Raw genomic sequence first — 10,875 nt, 5'->3', positions numbered from 1 at the left:
TTTTTAATCCTTTTTTAAATTATTATTATCTAAGAACTTCAAGGTGTATTCCTCATGTTCTTCCATTCTTCCCCTGGGAACTGGGAGAAACTGACCTGCAAGGCCTGGGTAGCATAGAGTGAAGGGAACTAAATATACTTAAAAAAAAAAACCTTTTTAGACAACATCATCCCCCCCCCAGCCCAGTGAAATGTTTGGATCTTTGATAGTTATTATTTCCCTCTGAGTTCTTGCCAAGAGAAGATTTTTTTAAAAAAGTAGATTAAATCATTAATTCATTAAACAGTGATTTAATTTCTAGGCTTCCATTCTTCCAAACTTTCCTCATCACATAACAGAAGCAGGGCACATGAGGGCTGGAAGAAAGTTTAAGCTATCTCTAGGCAAAACTGATGAAGATGAAATAGTTACTGTTTATTCAAGGTGTGCTCTCATGTGTATTCATTAGGTAAGTAAGTATAGCCATCCCCATAATCATATCATTGAAATCCTCCCCCCATTTTACAGATAGCAATAACATCTGTAAATTCCAGATAGGGTACCAAAGACAGACCAAATACAATTCCACAAAAATCCAACTTGGTGAGCCAATGAATTTCTTGGGCATATGGGCATGCTTATGGAACCATGTGTGAATTTTGCTTATAGGAAGTGGGTGCTCCTCCAAATGGCTACATCACCACAAAGTTCCACTCAGTCATGGGTGATTCATCATGGAGTCTCCCTTTCAGTTAACACCTTGTATCTTCTATCATCTCCTCAAATCACTTGCAATTTGGCAGAGGGTGGGAGGGTTTTGTGGCCCTACCCTACCCCTTCTAGGGAATATGGGTAGCTCTATTATCATTACCATAGACTCAGTTATATCTCCACTTTTTTCCTGGTTAACGGCCACAGCTATGGCAATGGATTAAATATACTACACACAGAGGATAAAACAGGTGGCTGAAATGGAATTTGCACCCACATCTCTCCAGGTCTGTTGGTGGGACTTTTTCTCTGCACCTTAAGTCTTCCAATCATTTTACAGACAAGAGCAGAGACCCAGAGAAAGCAATAACCAGAGAGCTAGTCCTGACCACTGTGTGCCTGCTCCATTCAATGCTGTTCTTTGACTGCAGGTTTATAACTCCATACCCAGCCTGCAGATATCACCTTCTTATCAACATTGCCCCATTCCCAGGAAGGGAGGAGTAACACCCAATTTCTCAGGAAAAATGAAAACACCTTAATTTATCTTTTGACAATCATTCTTCTATAACTTAGTTCTGACCTTCCCTGAACTTCTCAACAAAACTCCTAAATCTGTGTGAATCTAGTGTTTATATTCTTTCTACATTTTTAGAATGGAATAACCTTGCTTCTCTCTCTCTCTCTCTCTCTCTCTCTCTCTCTCTCTCTCTCTCTCTTTCTCATACACACACACACACACACACACACACACACACACACACACACACACGATGCAAATTATATGTATGTATATCTTGGCATTGAATGCAAAGATTTTTATTACAGCATTATACCTTACAGTAAAAAGTGCAAACAAATTACATGATTGCCCAAAACAAAAATGTTAAGAATAAAGCACTTTCATCCTCCAAATTTGTGTAAAGTCAATAAAACTGTTCTGTTGTAGGACCATTGGTGCCCTGAGATGGGAAGAGATGAAGAGGTAGTGTTATGAGTAGTTTTCCCACCAGCCTGGTCCCACAGGCGCATCAGCCCCAAATAACACGCAGAGATGCTGTATTAGATATGAAGCTGTTCACCTGTTAATAGCGTTTCTTATTGGGTAGCTCTGTCTTAAATATTAACCCAATTCTATTAATCTAAGTGTTTCCACATGATCTTATCTTACCGGAGAGAGAGTCCGGGCCTTTTACTCCTCTTGGTCCTATATTTTGAACTCTCCTACATCTCCCAGAATCCTCCTTGTCTCCTAGTCCTACATATCTTGCCTTCCTATTTTCCAACAGTGCTTTATTCACTAACCAATAAGAGAAACATATTTACAGAATGACATTTCCCATCAGAGTAGTAGAGTCTGCTTCCTCTAGAATTCTTAAGCAAAATCAAGTTTTGCACTAATTTATGAAATAAAGTGAGTAGCACTTGCCAGTTCCCCCTTTAAAATATTCCCAATAAATGATGGTGGAATAAGTTCACAGTGAATTTGTGGTCAGAGGCCAGTTGATAAAAGTCTGGCTAGGTCTTTGGGACTTCAGTATTCCTAACTGTAAAGTGGGAGGTTCTGCCTCCCATGGAGTACCATATTAAACTGATTCTGCTTGTCATGGGTCAGCAAGGTAAGTTGATTCTTCCTGTTATGGAGTACCATGTTAAACTGATTCTACCTGTCATGGAGTACCATGTTAAACCAATGGCTGCATTCCTTTGTTTGCCTCCCTGAAACTCCATGGATATGGGAGCAACAGACATGAGGCTCTATTGCAAACACAGACAGTGTTTCCTGTGGCATCCTAGCTGAAGAGGAGATGGAGTGCTGCTCTGTTTAGGTTTGCTGGTCTGGCAGGCCAGCCTTGAACTTGCATCAGCTCAGTTTGCAGCAATCCATCCACAAAGTGGCAGCAGCGGAGAGGCAGGGCTGCTGTGGGCTTCCTCCAGACCCCTCTTAAATGTGTGGCTTCTGTTGAACCAGAAATACTAGACAGTATCAATACTACTCTCAGTCACAGAAGCCTGGGGTAAGGGGCAGGAACTTCTGACCATTACCAATCATTCAGGGACCATTTCAAGGCCTGGTCAATGGACAAGGTAGTTACTATTTACAAAGTAAACATCGTCACCAAATGTACTAGCTATAAGTAGTACTACAGACTACTGGGGAATACTTCATCTCTGTATTTGTCCTCCAGGGCCATATGGGTTGGGATCTAGACTGTATATTTGAGGTGCATCTGAAAGCCCCTAATTCAGAATCATGTGGAATGGCTAAGAACAACCTTCCATAGGTTGTAAGAGACAGAACATGTTTTCTCAGGTGAAACCTTACCTGGAAACCAGTACATATTAAACACCTTGATGGTAGTTGCTTCTTGTGTAACTTTAAAAATCAATTTTAATGAATAGAAAAATTCTATCAGTGACAACAATTAAATTTTAATAAATGATATTAAGTTGGTAAGGTTGTGTGGGAGGGAATGGTAGAAGACTGGATAATCATCACCAAAACCTAATTAGATAAGACGAACTCAAGTGTTTCTCAGTGCAGCAGGGCCATGGCAGTTCACAGCAACTTACTTCATATTTGAAGGTGAACCAGAGGGAGGAGAGCAAAGGCTCCAAAATAAAAAAAAATGCAAAGGAGATTGACATACAGATTGTATGATGTGATCCATACTCTCCATGATCACCCTATACAACCCTGAGATATTAATAAATTGACTCAGTCAGGAATCATGGTTGGCAGTTATTTTCTTGTTACCAATATTAGTGTCTGATATATTTGTACTTTATGCTGCTGTACTGTGTTAATTTTGACAGTAATATTTCATCACTGCTCTGAGTTCTTTAAACATGAGTGTTCATCTAAGCCTATGAACTCTGATTCCCTATTTCCAGGTGAGGAACTAGAAGCCCAGAGACCTAGATAAATGGCTTAAAGTCACACAGCAAGCTATCAAGTGGCAGAGATGGTCAGTGCAACTATTTAGTCTGTGACTGGAGAAGGTACTTTCCTTTGCTATTCCTGATTAAAGCCTATGTATGTATGTATAGACATAAATGCATGCAAACACATACACATACTTGCAAATGATAACTTTGGAATTGCTTGCTTGACAAGCTAGGGCTATTTAATTAAGTTAGGAAAGTGAAAACATATATTCCAAGTTCTATATTTTAAAAAATTTAGAAAATAACTGGATTCTAGAAGCATCCTGTTAGGATTCAGGAAGCAGTTTGAATATCCCTCACCTAGAGTACCAGCAATGTCTTGAAGAGCCAGCCAGGCTGTCAAAACCCACGTGTAGGCAACCCATGGGAGTGTAGGAGACAAAAGACGTTGGCTGGCATTTTACCAAATGGAAATCTCTAGTCTCTGGCACTACCAATATTCCCCATTACAAATCTTCCAGCTGGTAAACAGAATGATGCCACTGACATTTAATTGAAATGTCAGCACATTTAGAAAGAGCCCTGATGGAATTGCCAAGTGAAAGTTATCGCTGATGACTTGAGCTAAATGGAAACAGAAAAGCATCACAAACACCCCCCACCCACCCACACACACACCACTCTCAGATGGAGGGAAGACAGACAGAGTCATCTGTCCAAGAAAAATTTATGGATAGTTTTGAAATGGACTTCTATTTTTGCTGTGGAAAAGCTATAGGGTGATTGGAAAACCACTTGTGAAAGCTATCAGGTTTGAGACAGGCCAATGGCCATGTAAATCAATTCAACAAGCATGGCATGCATTGATTAAATTGCCTTTGGATAGTAATGTTACCTTACATTTATTTGCATAGTTTATAGTTTATAGAGACCATGGTGGATTGCAAAAATGGCCTGATTCTTTGTCATTTCCCATATTCCTGCCATATGTCATTGTAACTTTGCCCTGCCATCCCTCTTTGCCATGAGTCGATTTGACCATGTGATTTGTTTTGACCACTGAGTTGTAAAGAGACATGACACATGCAGAGGCTAACAAAGGGTTTAGGGTGTCTATATTCATCCTTGTCCAGTCCTATCCATCAATGCTCATAGAACAGAGCCCATGGAATCCAAGGAATGTGCCCATGGAACTGAGCCAAAGCAGTTCGTTGTTGCAACAAAGGTCATCGTATATTAGCATCAGAGATCTCACCTTTGGGCACATCAGCAAAACTGTTCAGATGGCCTGTAGCTGAGCTATGCCATGGACAAGCAAGAGTTCATTCAAAGCACCTACACCACGTCAGCTGGACCCAGATGCACGAACTGTTTGAATATGTACTCTTTCTCTGATTCTGCAGAACGCAATGTAACAGGAGCTATCTGATGGGATGTGCCCCTTCAGAGTGTGGTGCAGGGGCTTTTTCCTGGCTTTATACAGAAGCACAGTGTTTTGCCACACAGGTTAAAGGGAAGGGGGTTGCCTTTATTCCTGCAGTTGCAGCTTGTGTGCCTGTGAAGTTCGCCCTTGCATCGTGAGGCCTCTCTGAAACACTCAGCAAATAGCATTAACCTGGAGGCTGAATCCATTTTTCTCTTTTAGATCAAAGAGGCAGCTTTTATAGGTTGAAAGCACAGAGGGAGGGAAGTCTCAGAAGTCCCAAGGGCCTCAAGGCAGGAGCTTCACAGCACTTGCCTCTGCAGCCTCCCTCACAGACTCCCACCCTGGGATCCCTCCTCCCATTCCAGGTTCCACTCTGCTTTGAAGAGACGGAGATCCAGGCCATGTCAGATGTGAGCATCTCTCACCATCTCTCTGTGGATTACTGTACCAACACTCCAAATGCTTCAAAACATCCAGCCAGGTAAGAAAACCTGAGGAAGTTGTGACAAAATGATCAAAAATGCTGTAGCCTCCCTCCCGGTTTCCTTCACTGACCTCCACACTATGGCGATCTGGAGCAATTGCTTTTTGTGCCCACTTTCTCACCACGCCACTTGGAGCATTTTGAGCTTTTGGCTCCTAGTTCTCCTCTTCTTTCTCTTTGGAATTTTCTCTTTCCTCAGCCAAGATTCCCTTTTCTGTAAGACATTTTGATAAAGTAAGTTGGGATGGTTGGGTTGAGCAGATTAGATGCACTTACTCTAAGTAGGTCTTAAACACCTGTTCCTCCAGCCTGGAAAGGCCCCAGCACGTGTATTGTAACTGCCCCTCTTAACTCACCTTCCACCCCCTCTTGCTATGAGCTCACCTGGGAACACATGCCCTATTTGGCTCTTTGTAGTTTTTTTTCACATTTTTCCATCCTCCTCTCCCTTTGCATATATTAGGAGCTCGGTGGTCGCAGACAATGCTGGCCTGCAAAGGCCAGGCAGAAGTAAGGGAAGACCATAGGTTAGACCTCTTTATTGCGCATAAAGACCTCAAGACTAACCTCTAAGAAAAGACACGATGAACAGTGTATTGGCCCTATCTTTTTCTTTCAGGTTCCACACCCCAATATGTGAGCAGCATCAGCTAGATGCAAGAGCATGCAACATGATGGCAGGTGGGGTGCTTTTGTTCTGTGCACAACCTTGTAGGAAGAGAGAGTTCCAGATGGAGGGATGAGTGGTGGCAACAGAACAGGACACTGATAGACCTGTCACCAATTCTTACAGGAAAAAAATCAACTTAGCTCTCTCACAGAGCATAAATCCCTGTAGAAGGTATTCGGTAGAATGACTCCATGGAGGCAACTCCAGAGTAGATTTAGCCAAGTCCTTCATCCTTTCTCTGGTGTAAGACCTTTCTTAGAGAAACAACAACAGCAGCAACAACAACAACAACACAGACACACACACACACACACACACCTACTCAGCCCAGAGAGGGAACCTATGACAGACCAAAGTAATGATTACACTAGAGTCAAACTTGGTGACCTTTGCATTTTATTGGGGTTACATACAGGAGTGTGGATGAGGAGTTACCACATGAGCAGGGATGACTCAAAAGCATCTGCACTGCTGAAAAGCTCACCCTAGTACAGGTGACAGCTCAGGAAGCTGCACCCCTGGAAGTGTTTGCATGGCTTACTGGCAGCTGAAGGGTCCCCCTCCACCTCCTCCCTGCCCACTTGATCACTGCTTCTATAACCTTGGGGGTGTGAAGCTTGTAAGTTTCATCTTTCTCAGAAATGTGAAGTTTGTTTACTTCCTGGGTCTCATGAGCCTTCCTGCCTCTTTTCTGAAGGGAAATTGTTTCATGTCCATGGTCAGTTGTAGAGCTCCCAACAGTGTCTAATGCCAAAATGACAAAATCATTTCCTTTCTGTTCTTAGGAGTATATCAAAAGTGTAATCATAGACAGACTTTCATGTAGATATGTAGTGTGTCAATATATAAGCAAACCCATACATTTCTCTTATGTTTGCACTCGAGTGCTGGTATGTGTGTGCATATGCTTGTGTGTGCATATGCATGTGTGTGCATATGTTTGTGCATGTGTGAGTGCATGTGTATGCACTTGTGCATGTGCTTGTATATATGTCTATGCATTTCCTTTCTGGTTTAATAAAAGCCATGGAATTTTCTCCAAATCTGGTAGTTTGCTGAAGTTTCCTTGTTTTTATGCATACATACAAGTAATGTATGTAAATATACAATGGTGTATTTAGGTTGGTGTCACTATAAACACCAATAACAAATTCAGCAACAATATGCATGTGTGTTTCTTGCTCTATCTTTAGAAGCTGCTATCTAACTTCCCTGAGATGGTTTCACAGAAATAGGATTGCTAGATTACAGTTTCTATGGACTTTGGATATTAATAGGCACTGCTTGTTTACTACCAGAATACTGTTGCTCCATCCTTATTCCAAGCAGCAATGTGAGGCCCATTTCTTCCTCACAGTTTCTGCTCACAGCAGATATGATAGTTCTTTTTGATGTTTGCCAGTCTGGTGAGTGCAAAAAGATCCTTCATTGTTATTTTAATTTGGATTTTTTGACTGTCAGTGAAGTGAGCATATTTTGAGCCATTTGCATATGCCCTTCTATGAATCGTATTTTGGTGTAATTTGCTCTATTGATTGTGATTTGTTCTGTTTGTCAATTTCTAATTTCTCTGCACAGTAGAGAAATTAACACTTTATGAGTATATTGTTATCTCTTATATCTTTTCCAAGATTCATAACCTATTTTTTTTGTTTCAGGTATAAGTTACCTTATGCTGTATACACTGTAGAAGTTACCTTTTTGAGTGCACAAGTCAGTCATTGATTTTAGTAGTCACAAGGCTTTGCAGCCTTCACCACTATCTAATTCTGGAATATATTAATCACCTGAACAAACATCTGTCTTCCCTGGAAACCACAAATATGCTTTCTGTCTCTGTGGATTTACTTAGTCTTGCTATCTCATAGAAACAAATCCTATAATATACCGCCCCTTCTGCTTCATTCATTTAGCATGTTTTCAAAGTTCACTGTGTTGGAACATGAACTGAAACCTCTGTCCTTATTTCTGGACTAATGATATTCCATTGATTTTGAGTCTTCATGTCTTCCTTGATGGATGTTTGGCTGTGTCCACCTTTGGCCTGGGTGGAAGAGGGCTGTATGAGCATTTGGATGAGTCTCTGCAAGCAGGCTTTTAATTCCCTTGGTCACACACCAAGAGATTGCATGACGATTTAGAGAAGCTGTTTTCCAGGATAGCTACACTGTTGCACATTCCTGCAACAGGGTCTAAAGTTCCAGTTTCCACTTGATTGTTATTATAGTTTCCTTTTTTATGAAAATGAGAGCTGCCTTCCTTATTGGATGTGAAATTGTGTCTCATTGTGGTTATTTGCATTTTATTTACTTGCCTAATGGTACTAAGTATAATTATTGGTGATTTGTGTATCTTCAATAGAGAAATAGCTATTAAAGTTTTCTCCAGTTTGACATTTTATTTTAGTGATTGGACTGAAGTAAGTATGTGCTCTACCACCAAGCCACAGCCCTAGCCATAACCCATTATCAAATTGGATTGCCTTTGTTAGTGAACTATAAAATAATTTATATATTATAGATGATATTAAGTACTGTATATTACTGCAAATATTTTCTCTCATTCTCTATGTTAACTATACTGGCTTGAAAATGCCCTTTGAGGGACCAAGGTTTATAATTTTGGTAAAGTCTAATATATCTATCTTTCTTTGGTTGGCTATACTTTTGATGTCATAGATTTTTTTTTAAAGCCAGGATCTGAATACCTGTATTTTATCATCTTCATTTTAACTTTAAATATAGGCCTCTGTGGTTTAATTCTCATGTTTATGGAGTGGAATGTGGCTATCACTTCCTTCATCTGCATGAGTATCTAGCTCTTCCAGTTCCATCCTGGTGCCCTTTTCAGAAAACACATGACCAAGTGTTTGTTTCTAGACTTGCCATTTTGTGTTTGGACAGGGTCTTCATCTTGCTGCTGATCCCCCAGGAAAGATGTAGGTGAGTTCCTGGTAGATGCTGTTCCTCAAGAAAGATCCTTCCAGTATCAATTTGCTCTTCACTTTTAATCACAAGACAGTGTTGCATCTTCAGAAAAGGGCTTTTCCCTCTTAATCTGTTAATATGAAATATTACCATGCTGATTTTTTTGTGGTAAAGTAACCCTGTACTTTTAGGACAAACACAACTTGGACAGGCCATATCATCATTTTTCTGAGGTGCCTGACCCAGTTTGCTAGTATTTTGCTGGGAGTTCTTATAACTATAGTCATCAGGGATATTGGGCTGCAGTTTTTCTGTGATACCTTATCTCATTTTAAACTTGGCACTGGTGGATTCAAATCCCTTCCTTATCACTAAAGGTCATGTTTGAGGCAATCAAGTGGCCCTCGTTAGTCAGTCTCTCCACTATGGTTTAATTAGGATCAAGGATGAGTTTCAGTTTGTCCCAGGTTCACTCTCAGAGGATGAAAAGTGGAAGCTGGTTGATAGTATGAGCCACATATAGTCAGAGCTCAGATGGACTGACAGGGAGAATCTCCATACAGAGGCCATTCTCAGCATGTGGAGGATTTATCCCATTTCTTATACTGTATGCAGTTTGTCCCAGTTACCAATTGTTTCTTTCATAACAGCCATTTAAGCTATTCTTAAGAAAGCTTGGCTCCTAAGTTCATGAGCATTGTATTTATGCTGAAAGCTCTTGTTCCCTGAACTCTTTGAGTTGGAAATCCCTAAATGACATGTGATGTTGGTTCTGTGAGACCTTGAGTGGACCATATGACTATCATTTAGATAAAGATGGTATATCTCCGATAACAGGCTTCAGGATCATTTGGTAAGTGTTCTGCCCTCTGTTTGGAGGAAGCCATTGTGAAGGAAAGGTGCTAATCCTTGCTTAAACGTTTTATAGAATTCACTATCAAAGTGATTTAAACTTGGGATTTTCTGTGAGCAAGGCTTTTTGGTTACTAATTTGGTTACTAATTTAATCTTCTAACTTTCTATTCATATTTTGTTTCTTCCCATATTGATTTTTTTCATTTCTGTGGCCAAACACCTCAAAAGAAGCAAAATAGTTAAGTCAACGTTGAATTTTGGCTCACAGTTCAAGAGGTAAGTTCCACTCTGGCAGAGAAGATGTAACAGTAGGAAGAGATTTCTTGCTCATGTCGGTGTATCATGGAGCAGAGGAAGGGAAGTGTGGGCTTTCTACAATGTTCTTTTTATATGCAGTCCGGCATTCTGAGTCATGAGATGGTGCAACCCACATTCAAAAAGGGTCTCTTCTCTTTGGTTCTCTCCCAGACACACTCAAAACTCTGTTCTAGGGGTTTCTTTATCCAATCAAGTTGATAGTCAAAATTAACTTTTACACCCCTGCATCAGTCCATTCTCAGTATGCAGCATTCTAGAAATATGTCTTTTATTTAGTTATTTTGTTTGTTGATCCACAATTTTTCTTGATATATATTGATATTATAAACCCTCTTTAGCTCCATATTTTTAAAAACTACATTTTATTGTGTATGTTTGTGTGTGTGTGTGTGTTTGCGTGTGTCCGTGTGTTTGCATGCTTACATGTGTATGTCTATCTGTGTGTGTCTATATCACATCTTTCTCATAGAGATCAAAGAACAACTTATGGGAGGTTCTCTCCTTCAACGATGTGGGTTCCAGGGATCAAACTCAGGTCACCAAGCTTAGCAGCAGCAAGTGCCTTTTCCCAAGAAGCCAGTTCACCAGTCCAGATAGCCATGTTTAACTTGTAATC

The sequence above is a fragment of the Phodopus roborovskii genome, unplaced genomic scaffold, assembly GCF_943737965.1.
Source record: "Phodopus roborovskii unplaced genomic scaffold, PHOROB, whole genome shotgun sequence".
NCBI lineage: Eukaryota > Metazoa > Chordata > Mammalia > Rodentia > Cricetidae > Phodopus > Phodopus roborovskii.
The sequence above is the reverse complement of the archived record's forward strand: the minus strand, read 5'-3'. Positions refer to the sequence as shown.